We start from the raw sequence: 17538 nt of genomic DNA, 5'->3' as shown, positions 1-17538 counted from the left end.
CAAGAGATTTCTAGCAAAGAATTTTGAGGTGAAAGATCTTGGTGATGCCTCTTTTGTATTAGGAATTCAAATACACCGAGATCGTTCTCGAGGTATTCTTGGATTATCACAAAAGAGCTATATCGAAAAGGTACTTAAAAGATATGGCATACAAGATTGTAAACCATGTGACACCCTTGTGGCTAAAGGAGACAAGTTTAGCTTAAGTCAGTGCCCTAAAAATGACTTGGAAATTAAAGAAATGCAGAAGATTTCTTATTCCTCAGCTATAGGGAGTCTGATGTATGCTCACGTTTGTACGCGTCCGGATATAGCGTACATCGTTGGGATGCTAGGGAGATATTTAAGTAACCCAGGATTGGATCATTGGAAAGCAGCCAAACGGGTCATGCGGTATTTACAGAGAACAAAAGACTACATGCTCACATACAGGAGATCGGATCAGTTGGAGATCATCGGTTATTCTGATTTCGATTGCACGGGATGCCAGGATAGTAGGAGATCCACTTCAGGCTATATTTACTTGCTTGCTGGAGGTACTATTTCTTGGAAGAGTGCTAAGTAGACACTCATAGCTACTTCCACTATGGCAGCGGAGTTTATAGCGTGTATGAGGCATCAAATCATGGAATATGGCTGCGTAATTTTGTCACTGGGTTGCGTATTATGGACAATATAGAAAGACCACTTAAGATATTTTGTGACAATAAGTCAGCAATGCTGTATTCTAATAACAACAGGAGCTCGACGAAGTCAAAACACATAGAGATCAAGTTCCTTGCTGTCAAAGAAAGAATTCAGAGTGGACAGGTGTCAATAGAGCATATTGGGACAAACTCCATGGTTGCGGATCCGCTTACTAAGGGATTGATACCCAAGGTCTTTCATGAGCACACTGCTCATATGGGTGTAATGTCTCTTGAGGATATCTAGTTTCAGTGGGAGTTTGTATTTTTGCTTTTCATATTGGACACATGTACTGTTATTTTGGATACGGTTTAAAGTTAAAGTTATTTACAGTTATAAAGTTATTTGGTTAATTATCTCTGAACTTGTTTAAAATGATCTCACTAAGGTATTAAGGTGGACCAGTTGGAAATAGGCATGTTACAGATCACATTACATGTAATTTCCATGCTACACATCCATGCTTGATCCATGTCATTCAGTTATATTGATATACGTGACCATTGATGGGTTTAGCTACGTGAAAGTAGCGAAAGCCGCTTTGATCCTATATTGATATGATTGATGGACGGGATTGTTTGGGGATACATTCGGTAACGATAGCAAAATTCTGAGTACTCATAAGGTTTTATTTAATGCACAATTATAAGGTGACACAAATAGCCCAAGTGGGAGATTGTAAGAATTTTTTAATTAAAGATGGGCTTGTATGTGTGAATAATTGTGTGTTAAATTATAGGCTATCGAATTCGGTTGAGCCCAATTAAAGTGATCTAATAAGGTTTTGGTTTTGGGCTTTAATGTATCCAGCTAAAGTATGGGTTTACATATGTGTAGAGACCGGACCCAAGTCCTAATTCTATGATGGGCCGAATTAGGTCAAAGGGCATCCCTATATAAATAGGTTATGGTCCCCAGATCACACGCAACAACGCATTATTCATTCTCTACTGCATCCCATCACAGAGAGGAAAAGGAGACTGCATGTAGATTTGGAAGATCATACCGCGAAATTCATATTGCATTAACCATGTCTGATTCAGGTGTGCTTCCGCTTTAATTTTTATATTTCTTGATGATTTAACATGAAAGATCCAGTAATTTAAAACACTAAATTATCCAACATGACAAACCAGGAATATGAATCAATTAAAGACACAAGTCAAATATTTTTTTGTTGGCATGACATAAACAGAAGAGAAGAAGAAGAAGTCGGCATTAGGCACTCAAAAGTATCCCTCCTGCACAAACATCATGGGGAGGTGGGACCAATCCCTTTCAGGTAAAATTGTTTTAGCATCCATAATAGGGTCCAAAAATTTGGAGGAAAGAAGAACTCTAAGACCACACCGAAAAAAGAAATGCAGCAGATCTCCGTTAATGAAATAGCTTTAACATCAAAACGAAGGCCAACTAGTACAATAGAACCTTCCCAAAAATCACAGAAATTGGTAGAGCAAGTCATTTGAACCATATGTTGTGGATATAAGTATACCTTCCCTTCTTCAGCTTGTTTGGCGACAATTTTTGACAGCTCCTGAAATAAATAATAGAAGAGAAATATTCAATATAACTATTACATCATGTGTTACGGAAAACGCACATCGATACATGCTCTATTAAGAGATTTATAGGTGATTTTAAGGTATTGAGAAAGCGCAAACTCTACAATCTATTTCAAGCAAAATTGGTTATAGGCACAACTATACAAGTCAATAATACCTAGAAAAGAAATGTGCTCAATGGGGCGAATCTAGCATCCACGTTCAGCTAGGGCGGAGATTGACTTTGACTATTGACCGTTGAAGGCTTGGCTTGAAAACATTTTTTACTCGAGTTGAAGTGCACCAATTCAGATTACTATCCAGGTTAAATGGAAAGAAGTTTTTCTAGTTCTTAGGTGACGAAGCTGTTCATAAATGGTAGAAGAAAGACGGGTCTGTTAGATGCTATAGAAGTGGGTTTCTCGACTTGGTATGCAAAGAATTTCATGGTTATATGCTAGTTAGTTAACACCATGGAATTAGATATTATAGTTTTATTTTTTTCCTTATCAACTATGAAATACTAGGGGGTGAGAATGATGGATTGATGCCCAACTTTGGTGCGATGTATCAAGTTCTTGAGATAAAGCCTGTCATTATATCGGTAGACTCTACTATAATGCTAAAAATTGTTTGTGGCTAGAGATGTATATTTATGTTGATTATAAGGGAGATGTCGTCTAAGATAGTAAGATTCAAGCAAATACAATAGAAGGATCAGACTTTAAAGTTCTAGGAGGCCTAAACTATCAATACATCAAATTTGTGGAAGGATATTAGGTCAGGATCTACTACTGATTGCTGTCATTGTGGGAGCTTCATGGCAATGTTATGAGGGAGGCAAGAAAGCAAGCTGACATGTGATGCTTAGATGCCTAAATATTGAAGTTTATGTATTGTATATACATAACTGGTATGGATCTGGTAAGTATTTATAAAAATATCAGGAAGAATAGGAATGGAAAGGGCAAGTTGTGGTTTGATAAATATATTTATTAGAAGTCTCAGCACACTATAGAGAGACTTATTGGATAAGACATGAAAATCCATAGAATTGGGGTAAGGGAAATAAGTTTTTAAATTGATTGACATAGGTTTTAAGTGCAATTGATCCAACAAAACAACCAATGTAACTCCACTGCGACTTTTGAGTAAAATCACAATTCTTAGTAGCAACTCCATAATCCTAATTTCCTTTTCTATATGAATTAAACATTGATTAATTGAATGTCGACCGATTAATAAATTATAACTAATAACACAAAAGAAATCAATTCATTGCATCAAACAAGAAAAACACTCAAGTTAGTCAACAGACTCAAGAGTTAAGACACCATCAACACACTCAAAAAACAAAAAAGAGTTTGCAAATTGCAGTTGCACAACAGCACCAGCGCAAGTCGACAAATAAATTTGAATTGTTGAATTGCAAATTGACAAATCAACAAAAAGTTTGCACAAATCGACAAATCAACAAAGAGTTTGCAAATTGCAATATTCAAGACTTCAAGTTATTCAAATTTCAACTCATCAGTCGCCTCCAAGAGTCCAAGTCCAGTCCAGTCCTCGGAGTTTGTCGGTCGGAGAATTGTCCTTGAATTCGCACACTGGCAGTACACGGTCCAACGACCACCGCCTCCAGTTGCTACAGCTCTGCTTCAAATGGAAATTTAAGGGTTTGCTATTTTCACTTGGTTGCCGGATTCAAATGGAGGGTTGGGGGAATGATAAATCACTTGGATCTGGTTTCAATTTGCTTATTTGGGCAATTGCGCCTAAAGTTTATTTTATTTTTAAAGACCCAATCTCCAATCAGATAGCCCAAACGAAAAAAAAAATAAAAATGGGAGTCTTCTTCTCCGTTCGGCTTCCCACTCTGCAGACTATTGTGCCTGTGCGCAGCCACCAACCCTGCAACAACTTGGCGGCAAGCGGTCGGCAGTTCTGGCAAAGACAGCTAGGGCCTACATCCGCCAGTGCTCATTATGATCAGGTATGTGATGTGTGCATCAATCTCAGGACTCAGCTGACAGCTGACTAGACTTTCTTTGGGCTGAAACTTCTTTTTTACTGGAATAGGTGTATCTCCTAGTGTTTACAAAGGCACGAGTGATGCAAAGACACATGGAAGGAACTATTGCACTGGAAAAAAGTGAAGAAAAACCTGGTAGGTAACAGTAAAATCAGCCACAAGGCCGTTCATACAATAAAAAGCCAATGAGATCCATGAACGGATTTTTCTTTAGCATTTTGACAAGTTTGAAAACCTGGATACAAAAGTAAATATCAATGAAAACGGTTCATGAAAATATAGTTTTTGAAAGCCAAACTCAAAGAGATAAAAGAACGTAAAACTAAGTCCCTATTACCATTTGTTGAAAAGTCTTTTTTCTCCATACTTATTTTTAACTACACATTTACATAATAAAATATTTTGTACGTAGACCCAAAAATTTTTCTTACTTTTTAATTATACATTCTTCTAAAAATTACTATTGAAAACATTATTTTGACAATCAATATTTCCTCTGTTAGAAAATAATTTCCCTACATACAGGATCAATTGATACAGAGTGTTGCTATGTATTTATGATCAAATTGTAAGTGTTATACCCTAAATCCAATTGACTTTGAACATAAATACTTTTAGTATATATAGTTGATGCGATTTATGGCAGATCTATTATTTAATTAATATTCAATTAAATTAAATAATAGAGTCCATAGATTCTGAAAAGTCGGTTAGAACGCTTAGATACGTTAGAAAGTTCGACTAACGTGATACAATGTCAAATTCAAATTTACGCGTTACTAAGTTTACGTTCCAAGTTAACAATTTGTTTGAGCTTATGTGTGGAATTAATTAATTAAAGCAACAAGTCACTTTAATTAATGTCTAGATGGTTAAACATACAATCCAATTAATTCCTAAGGTTAAACTGCCGGGTTGCTTAATGTAAAGTAAACAATAAACACAACTCACAATATGATGACGAAAAAACCCCAATGTGAGTAAAACTTCGGGACCAAGCTAGTGACATTCACTATACTAATTCAGCAAATACAAGTTATCAAACTTCGTACCCAATTAGACCCGTGATAGACCAGAAATCCAGATTAAATATCAAAGGCAACAAAAAAGGGCAAGGGCAGAAAAGGAATTGCAAGGAGAGTTGAGGCCACGTGCATAGCAACAGAAATTGTTATGGAACAGTCCAGAAGCACAACAACGTATAAAAAGGGGGAGGAAATGGAATTGAAGGCAGGCAGAATTTTGGGTATTCAATTGGAGAGTGGGGAACCTCTCGAACGTCCCTATGTTACCTTGTTTCTTTATCTGCTATTTTGTATTCCAGATCTGTTCTTTCATAACAGATCTATGTTTAGTTTAATTGTAGTTATTTCAATAAAAGCCATGTTTAAATTCAGCTTTCAATTACTTTAGAGTGTATTGGAAAATTGTTATTATTTTAGGCTTCTATCATTGGTATCAGAGCACTCAGTCCTGATGGTGACTGTGGCTGATCGGGTGGGAAATTTGGAAGGAACTCATCAAAGGTTACAGGAACAATTGGAAGGGATGCAACATGGGATGGATAGGATGCAAGTTGAGCTACAGAGAGTCCAGAACATAGAAAAAAATATGGCAATCATCTCAAAACAATTCTCCTTCATGAGATTAAAGTGGGAAGAAGCTGAAAAAGAAAGAAAAGGAAAAGGGCAGGAAGGATCGAAGGAGTCTGAGTACATGATACATTCTGAGGTTTCACCCGTAGTGGAGACGAGTAGTAGGGATGTGAGCGGAGTTATAGGTGAAAGCTGGAAATCGAATGTCAAGGGGAGAAAATTGGAAATGCCTGTGTTCACTGGAAAAGGGCCGGATGAATGAATTTTCAGAGTGGAACGTTAATTTTCATGAATCAGCTATCGGATGCAGAGAAATTGGAAACAGCGGCCTTGTGTTTTGAAGAAGGCGCCCTCACCTGGTTTCAATGGGAGCAGAGAAGAAGAGGGGTTCGTAATTGGGAAGAACTAAAGTCATCGATGAGAAACCAGTTCCGATCATCCCTAGAAGGAACCGTGGAGGAGAGATTTATGGCGCTCCGGCAAGAAGAGTCGATGTCGGCTTATGGGCTTGCATTTGAAACGTTGGTAACACCGATCGAAGACATACCAGAGGCGATACTGGAAGGCCACTTCATAAATGGGTTGAGGTCAGAAATTAGGGCCGAGATGAGAGTGTTGCAGCCCAAGGGTTTGGAGCAAATCATGGAGCTGGCCCAGCGTATTGAAGAAAAAAATCAGGCCCTGCAAGCCCATGTGAGTGGCCAACAAGAAGTAAATTAAATTCCAACACCAATTTGGGGACCCAATTCACTCGGCAGATTACATTCCCAGGTAACGGTCACAAACCTTCATCCCCAATCTTTAGCTCGCCTCTCCGTTCTACAGCTCCGACCGATGCCACCAACCCGTCCTTCAAGAAACTCAGTGAAGCCGAGTGGAAGGCCAAGAAGGAAAAAGGGTTGTGTTTTTGTTGTGATGAAAAATACTCCATAGGGCACAAGTGTAGAAACAAGAAGTTGCAAGTGATGTTGATTTATGATGAGGAACAACGAGAAAGGTGGGAAATTGAGGGTTCGGCCAAGGAAATACTAGAGACAAAGAAGCCGACAGCCGGTGAGGTGGTGGAATTGTCGATGAACTCGGTCGTAGGGCTTACTCCACCTCAAACCATGAAATTGAAAGGAGTAATTTCAGGAAAGGAAGTAATAGTGTTAATTGATTGTGGTGCTAGCCTCAATTTTGTATCAGCAGAGTTAGTGCAACAGCTAGGATTGCCCAGAACAGACACACTTGGTTACGGGGTGATTATGGGTACTGGCATGTCCGTGCAAGGAGCGGGAGTGTCCAAGGGAGTGCGATTATCCCTTCAAAATGTAGAGATAATAGAAGATTTTCTGCCATTGGATCTTGGGAGCTCCGATGTGATCTTGGGAATGAAATGGCTATCGACTTTAGGTCAAATGAAAGTCGATTGGAAGGCCCTCACGATGAAGTTTCGGGTTGGGGAGACAACTATTACCTTGCAAGAGACCCGAGCCTTAGTAAAAACTTGGTCTCGTTGAAGGCTATGATGAAAGCGTTTAAAGAAGGTGGAGAATGAGTGCTACTGGAATTGGGTAGTCTGGGGGTGGAGTTAGGTGAATTGCAGTATGAAATCCCGGTGATTATCAAGCAGCTCCTAGATGATTTTGAGGAGGTTTTCGAGGAACCTAAGTGGTTACCACCACAATGGGAAAGGGATCACGCTATCACCCTCCAGCCGGGAACTGCACCTATTAGTGTGAGACCTGTAACCCCCATGCTCAGAAAAATGAGATAGAAAAGCTGGTTAGGGAGATGTTAGTTGCGGGAATAATCAGACACAGTGTCAACCCTTTCTCTAGCCCAGTCTTACTGGTGAGAAAAAAAGATGGTGGATGGCGTTTTTGTGTGGATTATAGAGCCTTGAACAGAGTGACGGTGCCGGATAAATTTCCTATTCCTATGATTGATGAGTTGTTGGATGAGCTCCATGGAGCAACCATTTTAGCTGGATTTAAAAGACGGGTACCACCAAATTCGAGTCAAACCAGATGATATTCCGAAGACAGCTTTTAGGACACATGAAGGCCACTATGAGTTTTTAGTGATGCCATTTGGGCTCACTAACGCTCCCGCTACTTTTCAGGAACTTATGAATGAAGTGTTTAAGGAGAAACTGAGGCGTTTCATTCTTGTATTTTTTAATGATATCTTCGTTTTCAGTCGCAATGTGGAGGAGCATGTGGACCACCTGAGGAGAGTCTTGCAGGTGTTATCTCGACATAAATTGTACGCCAACAAGAAGAAATGTAGTTATGGTCAGCCGAAAGTGGAATATTTGGGGCATATCATCTCTCGGGAAGGGGTGGCTGCAGACAAATCTAAAATTCAGGCCATGTTGACTTGGCCACGCCCCAGTTCATTACAAGAGCTGCGAGGATTTTTGGGGCTTACAAGATACTATCATCGGTTCGTTAAAGATTATGGTAAGATAGCGTGGCCACTGACAGAGAAGCTGAGAAAGGACAATTTTTCCTGGGATAATGAAGCAAACCAGGCTTTCAACAGGTTAAAGGTAGTAATGTCTACAGTTCCAATCCTAGCTCTTCCCGACTTTACCAGACCCTTTATTGTAGAAACAGATGCTTCAGGATTTGGGCTGTGGGCAGTGTTAATGCAAGGGCAGCATCCAATTGCATTCTTTAGTCATGCACTCAACCCGGATGGGAGGGTTAAATCGGCTTATGAGAGGGAATTGATGGCCATCGTGTTTGCGGTGCAAAAGTGGAGACGTTATTTGGTTGGCCAAAAATTTTATATCCGCACAGATCAAAAGAGCCTGAAGTTCTTAATGGAACAACGTGAAGTAAATAATGAGTATCAAAATTGGATGATTAAACTCATGGGGTATCAATTTGAAATTCAATATCGACCGGGCGCCGAAAATAAAGCAGCCGATACCCTGTCTAGAATTAGTTCCACCGAATTAATGGCTTTGTCATCACATATAGTATTACAACTAGAGGCATTAGCGGAAGAGGTCAAGGCAGATGAGCACTTGCAGAGAATTATTCGAGACATCAACCAAGACCCCTCCAACAGGACAGACTTTGCATTGGTAAATGGACAGCTGTTATTTAAGGGGTGGTTGTCATTGCCAAAAGGGTCTCATTTAATTCAGATGATGTTACAGGAAGGGCATGACAGTAAGTTAGGTGGACACTCTGGTTTTTTGAAAACTTACAAACGTATTGTGGCAAATGTCTATTGGGAGGGAATGAAGCAAGATGTGCACAAATATGTCAACCAGTGTTCCATCTGTCAACAAAACAAATATGTGGCCCTATCACCGGGGGGACTCTTACAGCCACTTCCCATTCCAAATCAAGTTTGGGAAGAGATTGCCATGGACTTTATCAAGGGTCTGCCAAATTCCGGCGCTGTGGATACAATTTTGGTGGTGGTAGACCGATTGAGTAAGTATGGACATTTTATTGGTATTAAACATCCGTTCACAATAGCGAGTGTCATCGAAATTTTCATTAAGGAGGTGGTACGGCTTCATGAGATACCACATTCCATTGTCTCAGATAGAGATAAAATATTTATGAGTCATTTTTGGGAAGAACTATTTCGCCTGCAGGGCACTAAACTCAATCGTAGTACTGCCTACCATCCACAATCCAACGGCCAATCTGAGGTACTGAATCACATTTTAGAAACTTATCTTCGCCGTTTTGCTTCTTCCCGACCCAAGTCCTGGTAATGTTGGTTACCATGGGCCGAATTATGGTACAACACTTCCTATCAGACCGCCACCAAAACCACTCCATTTCAGATTGTGTATGGGCATGATCCCCCAGATTTATTGAGGTTTGAAAAAGGGTCCACTTCTATGTCAACTGTGGCGCATCAATTACTTGAAAGCAACTAGATTCTAGATGAAGTGAGGGCTCAACTGCTGCGAGCACAGGCTAGAATGAAGAGCATGGCAGATGCTAAACAAAAGGGACATCCAGTTCCAGGTTGGTGATCTGGTATACTTAAAGATTAGATCGTATCGACGGAAGTCATTGTCAGCACGTCCAAATGAAAAGCTGGCCCCAAGGTTTTATGGTCCGTTTACAGTTGAAAAGAAGATTGGAAAGGTGGCATATAAGCTGTCCCTACCCCCAACCTGTAATATCCGTCCTGTCTTCCATGTATCACAGTTGCGCAAGGCTGAAGGGGGCAATGCAAGCAGTGGATGAGGTACCTGAACAACTAAATGAGGAATTGGAGATGTTGGCAGAACCTGAAGCTGTTTTGGGGGTGAGACTTGGCTCTAGCCAAAATATCAGAGGTATTAATGTCTTAATCTAGTGGAAAGGACTGCCACCACTAGAAGCAACTTGGGAATCCTATGATCTATTAAATCAACAGCTTCCCTCCTTTCACCTTGAGGACAAAGTGAGTTTCGTTGGGAGGAGTAATGATAGACCAGAAATCCAGATTAAATATCAAAGGCAACAAAAAAGGGCAAGGGCAGAAAAGGAATTGCAAGGAGAGTTGAGGCCACATGCATAGCAATAGAAATTGTTATGGAACGGTCCAGAAGCACAACAACATATAAAAAGGGGGAGGAAATAGAATTGAAGTTAGGCAGAATTTTGAGTATTCAGTTGGAGAGCGGGGAACCTCTCGAACGTCCCTATGTTACCTTGTTTCTTTATCTGCTATTTTGTATTCCAGATCTGTTCTCTCATAACAGATCTATGTTTAGTTTAATTGCAGTTATTTCAATAAAAGCAATGTTTAAATTCAGCTTTCAATTACTTTAAAGTGTATTGGAAAATTGTTATTATTTCAGGCTTGTATCAACTCGCTGTTCTAGTCTCACGATCTACTGCTGTAGATGCTTCTAGCCTCCTGCTAGAGTTCCCGATCTACCTCCTGCAGCCCAATCTGCTGTCCACTACAGCCTCCTAGTCTTAGCTGATTGTATCACCAAGTGGAATTCCAAGAAACGCCCGTTCTTATCCAATTCACTGCGCTTGTCATCCACCCCTCTCAATCCCCCATTAAGAGATCCGTTCCTCAACAGATTAAGGAACCAGATGTTTTGTCTTTAAGAACCTTGATGTTTTTCCCCAAAGATAGGTTACCAAATCACAAGAGTTATGTTGATGAATTCTCCAGTTGATTTCGCCTTGGATCACATAAGAATGGTGTAGAAGTTATAGAGGTGAATGCTCAATTGTGCAACCTTCTTTTCTCACGTCTCAGACTTTGGTATTTATAAATGAGGGTAAATAAGTGTCCTGGGGCGTATAAAATTCTCCAAAACGCAACCCATGGTTTGGCCACGTAACGCTATCGCTCGAGCGACAAGTCGGCGAAAAGCGAGCGATGTGGGGGCAAAGAGCTAGCGACGAGCTTCTGTTATTTTCGCTCGAGCATTGCCCTGGCGAGTAGCTAGCGAGATTCTGATGCATCTTTACCCTAGTTCCATGGTGAAACCCTAACCTAACCAACTATACAAAATTGCAAAGTAAGTCCTTGACTTTTACAACAATGTTCAATTGAGTCCTTGACTTTTACAATTTTATAATGAAGTCCGTTTTGTCTTATAGAATTGCCAATTACACTTTTCAGACCTAACAGATTCAAATTTTAGTAATTTGTTAATCACAAGAAGTTGTGATTGTGAGATACAAATTACATATAATTGAATCCTAAATCATCCGTTGTCGTAAGTAATGACAAGATAAGGATATCTTTATTACGGATAGACCACCACGTGTGGCATTTCTCACTTGTGAAGTAAATAATTGATCTTACAAGTTAAAGTGCGGTGACACTTGAATGAACACGTGGATGTTTTGTTATAGAACAAAATATTGGAGACCTACTAAGAGATTCTACATGGATATCTATTTGAGTGTCAATGGTTAATCTCTAACATCTGATAATGAAATTGGTCTTTTGACTTGAGGTCGTCATAAAACCTTATATGAGGATAGTCACGCTTTGACAGTGTTGGCTTTTGCTTTGCCAAGGGCTTCTAATACGGCTTCATTTGAGTATGTCAAGAATCATATGAAGGTTGTTAATAATCAATAGAGGATTCGTCACTCTTAAATAGTAAGAGATTATGATCTACATTTTATTTAGTTAAGTCGATAACGAAAACCTTGACCAATATGTACTTAGAAGTCGAAAAAGAGTTTTCAATTTATGTAGACTTAATAATAGAATGAAAGATATGATCGATAATCGGGATTGACACACTTTCATATCTCGTAAATAATTGGATCATATTAACGAAGGGATTATAGTTTCAAGGTAAACAAACAAGTATGATTTTGTCATACCACGTAACATTTTCCGTCACATGTATTGCCCATTTGCCCTGCACATTGCTAGATGTTAATCTGGGACGACGAACGTGAATTGGTGATAAGTTAAAAGGGTGTTTTAATTTATCGATTTTGATTAGATCAAAATAATAATTCACATCGTTAGGTATTATAATCAGAAACCAGATGGGTCGCACACAAAAGGAGAACTGAAAGATTGTGCCTTGTCAATTAATTAATTTAACAAGCGTTGAATAAATTAATTAATAGGGTTGCTTCTTTATAGGCCCGAATTAATTAATTGGATTAACTAATTCACAGACCGAATTTAATTAAATGGGTTAATTAAACATTGGATCGGGTCAAACCAATCCCGTTTGGGCTTATATAAATAAGTGACTAAGGTTTTCAATTTGTAGAGAATTTTATTCTTGCTAACATAAGAGGAGAAAACCCTAGTTTCTACAACTTTGTTCTCTGTGTGAAATTTTATTAGAAGTTGGACAATTGGACAACCGTGGTTAGCAAATTTGACAATAACATGGTTTGGTTTGAATGCCTCAATTGAGGTCCTTTCGTTCCTTTAAATAGAAGAATTACAGCTTCCAAATTATGGTAATTTACAAAGAGATCTCCTATACTAGAAATGATAAAATAATGTACAATCAAATCCCTTAATTATGGAAACGTAATCAAATAATCAAATCTCCTGTTTAGCTATAAACACCCATTGACATCCCCCTCAAATTGATGTTGGACGATCGAGAAGCATCAATTTGTCAACCATAAACTGATGACGATGGCGAGATAAAGCTTTGGTAAAGACATCGTTGTTTGATTTTTAGTGGAGATATGAGGAAGAGAAATCTCTTAACGACCCAGCACTTCACGAATAGAATGACAATTGATCGCAATATGCTTGGTACGCTCATGAAAGACTGGATTACTAGCAATCTGAATAGCACTCGTATTACCAGCATGGAGAGGAGTAAGAGAAAGTTGTGAAATGCCAATTTCACTTAACGATCCTCAAAGGCATATGATTTCAGAACAGGCTGACGACATAGCGCGATATTTAGATTCAATGGAAGACTTAGAGACACGAGCCTGTTTCTTACTTTTCCAAGAGATAGGGGCACCACCAAGAAACATATACCACCCGGTGATGGAACGACGAGTATCAATACAACTAGCCCAATCTGCAACAAAATCCCTCTAACTGTAACGAAGTCCCAAATGGAAAGAATAAACCGCGACCAGAGGTACCTTTAAGATATCGAAGAAGTCGACGAATAGCAGCTAAATGAGTCTGGCAAGGAGCGTGCATAAACTAAGTGACTTGCTGGACAGTAAATGCATTATCAGGTTTGGTAATGGTTAAATAATTCAAACTGCCAACCAACTGTCTATACATGAGGGATTAGATAAGGGGTCGCCACCATCCTTGTGTAACTTTAAATTCATTTCCATAGGTGTAAGAACTGAATTACTGTCTTGAAGACCAACTAATGAGAGAAGCTCCTGGGTATATCTATCTTGATGCAAAAGTGTCCCAGATAAAGAGTATTGGACCTCTGGTCCAAGAAAGTACTGCAAGGGACCAAGATCTTTCATATGAAAGAAAGACATGAGTCTCTGTTGAAGTTGCTCGATCAACTGAAGATCAAAACCTGTAATCACAATATCATCTACACATACAAGAAGTAAAGCCATCCTAGTAGACGTTGTACGAAAGAAGAGAGAAGAGTCATACTAACTCTGCGTAAAATTAAAATTCAGAAGAGTATAACGGAATTTTTCAAACCAAGCCCGCAGTGATTGTTTCAAACCATATGAAGACCGCTTTAAGCGACAAACCTCAGTAGATGGAGAAGAAATCATGCCCGGTATATGAGTTATAAATATTTCTTCCTTAAAATCTCCATGCAAAAATGTATTCTTCACATCCATCTGGCGAAGTGGCCACCCTTTCGAGGTAGCAATGGCCATAACCGTGTGAACAGTAGTCATCTTAGCAACAGGAGCAGAAGTTTCCTCATAATCGATACCATACTCCTAATGATTCTCTAGTGCCACCAAACGACCTTTATACCTATCAATAGATCCATCAGTGCGTAATTTTAGGGTATATACCCATTTGCACCCAAGAGGCTTGACCCTAGGAGGACAAGTAACAATATCCCAAGTGTGATTGTCCTGAAGAGCTTGAAGTTCGTTCGGCATAGCCTGTTGCCAACATTTTTGAGTAAAAGCTTGAGAATAAGACTTAGGCACAAAAGTATTATCAAGAGCGGCCTGAAGAGTACTATGTGAGAACCCATACCTATCCAATGGCCATGAGACTCAAGTAGATCAACGAGGCTCTTGCAGCACAGGATGAGGTGTTGGAATAGAGACGGTTATGGCTACCTAGCTTAAAACGGTTAATTTCACCAAATATATCATCAAAGGTAGAAAGGGATATAGAAGAAGAATCTGGAGTATGACTAGAAGGAAAGAAACATTGGTCTTCAAAGAAAAACATTTCGAAAGATACGGAGCTTGTTAGTAGCTGTATCATAACACACAAACCCTTTGTGAGAATTGCTATAACCAAGGAATGCGCACCGAAAAGATTGAGCAGCAAGTTTGTGACGTTCGATGGGAAGTAAATGAACAAAACATACACATTCAAAGAGGCACAAGGAATTATAATCAGGAGGAATTCCAAATAAACGATAATATGGGGAATCAAAATTTAGAGTAGAGGATGGCAAGTGATTAATCAAATACAGCTGTAGATAAAGCTTCCACTCAAAATCTAGTAGGAACAGAAGATTCAAGTAGTAAGGTACGAACGATATCCAAAAGGTGTCGATTTTTACGTTCGATGACTCCATTTTATTGCGGGGTATAAGGATAAGAACACTGTAAAAGAATGCCCTTCTGTTGTAGGAAAGATTAAAAATCACGGGACATATTCTCCACCAGAATCAGAGAGCAAAATCTTAATACATGTTGAAAATTGTGTTTCTACATAGGCAACAAAGTTTTAGAACGTAGAAAATACCTCAGCTTTAGATCGAAGAAAATAGACTCAAGTGAATCTACTATAATCATCAATGAATGTCACAAAGTACCTGTACTGGGTATGAGAAAGCACAGGACTAATACCCCAAACATCTGTATGAATAATCTCAAAACACCTAAAAGCTCGACTACCTCGTAAAGGAAATGGCAAGGATTTGCTTTTACCAAGTTTACAAGATGCACAAGCAAAAGACAAATGTGATGAAGAAAATTCATTCATATTCCTCAAATAACCATGTTTTATTAAATGTGTCAAAATAACAGAGTTTGGGTATCCTAATTTCTTATGCCATAAATGGCTAGTAGCAACAACAGTAGAATAACCAACATGAATAGAATGAGGAATTGAAAATGACTGAAGAAGGAAGAGACGTCCCACTTTAGGCCCCTTCGCTATCACTTGTCCCGACTCTTTATCCTGCACACAACCACTGTTACAATCAAAATAAAGTGCACAGTTATCTTCAACCAATTGTCCAACTGAAATTAAATTGGCAGATAAATTAGGAGAGACAAAAACATCTTTGAAGGAAGAACCCAAATTTCCAACTGCAGTAATTAGAAGAGTATTGTCATTGGCTATCCAGATATGTTGTTCACCATCATACTTACGAACATTATGTAGAGTTTTTGAATTGCGAGTCATATGATTAGAAGTCGGTAAGTCAATTAACCAAGGAGAGGTAACTAGATTTTTCTTACCTTGGAGCCCAAAAGTCGAGAGAGCAGAAATAATCATTTGTTGAACATGTTCAAGTGTAAGAGTCGAAGAAGAACTTAGGATACCCAATTGATCTAAAGATGTAGGCACACAGTTGGGTTGAACAGCAGTATGGAAGGCAGGAGTTAATCGATTCAGAGGTCGCACACGACAATCCTTGATAATATGGCCCTCCTTTTTGCAGTAATTACAAAACTTCTTGTTGCAATGTTTTGCAACGTGTCCAAATTCTTTGCAACTGTAACATTGTGGCGAATATTTGGATTTTCCTTTCCCTTGAGCTGCATAGGTGACATTGACCATCTCAGTATGAACAGTGTCTTTAGTGATCCCAGATTGTGAAGCGAGACATTGTTCCTCACGTAAGAGTTTCCCCAAGCAGACATCTAAAGACGATACAGTGTTGCGATTGATTAATCCAACTTGTGCACTCTCAAACTCAGGTCGTAGCTTCATCAAAAATTGATCGTGTTGGCTTTAAGAATGAACCTTTTGCAATACCGTTAAAGCATCCTTCGGAACCTTAGATTGCACCAACCCGGAATAATCACTCCATAAATTAAGAAAGCCTGAATAAAATTTATATAAAATTTTCAATTGATAAATTTTCTTGTTGATAATTTCCAATATCCATCTCCAATTGAAATTTTCTAGCAGAATTATCTTGACAATAAATCTGGAGAAGGTAATCCCACATCTCTTTAGCAGTTGTGAACGAACGGAGATTATTAACCATATGTGGTTCAATAGAACTTAGTAGCCAAGAAATAATTCGAGCATCCTTGCTTTCCCATGAATTACGCTCCTTGGGATCTGTAGGAACTGGAAATGACCCATCCACATGGTCTCATAATTCCTTAACCTTAACAAACATCCTAAATTGAAATTCCCAAGTGGAGTGATTTTTGCCATTAAAACGAACAATTGAATTTTCTCCAGATATGATAACTTGAAGATTAATAATCATCAAATAAAAGAAAAAAACAATAGCCCAACGGAGAATTTAAAGGCCCAACTCACGTCCCAACTAAATTATTCACTTCTTAAATGGAAATTCCCAAAACAAATTCACAACGTCCAACCTTCGGGACACCACTGAACAAGCGAAATCGCCGACCACCAAGAACACAGAACACCGATAGCAAGAACTGAAAATGTCAACAAGTCCACAATTTATCACACACCAAGATCGTCAATAGCCCACAATCGAATTGTCAGACAAAATTCCCACCAGATTTCGACCGGAGATGTCAGACAGAAATCGAATTGGAGTTCACAAGAAGATCAACAACCCCAAGATGAAGACACTTAACTGGTGGTAACCCAGATGCTACCGACAACAAAAACCAAACAAGTTGAGTACTTGAATCAAGAATAATTGTCGTTAGACCAAAAAATTGATCCTCGATAACTCCAAGTGCTAAAAAAAATCAAAGAAGTTTCTTTTAATTTGATGGCTCTGATACCATGACAATAACGTGATTTGGTTCAAATACCTCAATTGAGGTTCTTTCGTTCCTTTAAATAGAAGAATTACAGCTTCTAAATTATGGTAATTTAAAAAGAAATCTCCTGTACTAGAAATGATAAA

This window comes from Olea europaea, unplaced genomic scaffold (genome assembly GCF_002742605.1).
Source record: "Olea europaea var. sylvestris unplaced genomic scaffold, O_europaea_v1 scaffold364, whole genome shotgun sequence".
Classification (NCBI taxonomy): Eukaryota; Viridiplantae; Streptophyta; class Magnoliopsida; order Lamiales; family Oleaceae; genus Olea; species Olea europaea.
Note: the sequence above shows the minus strand (reverse complement) of the source record.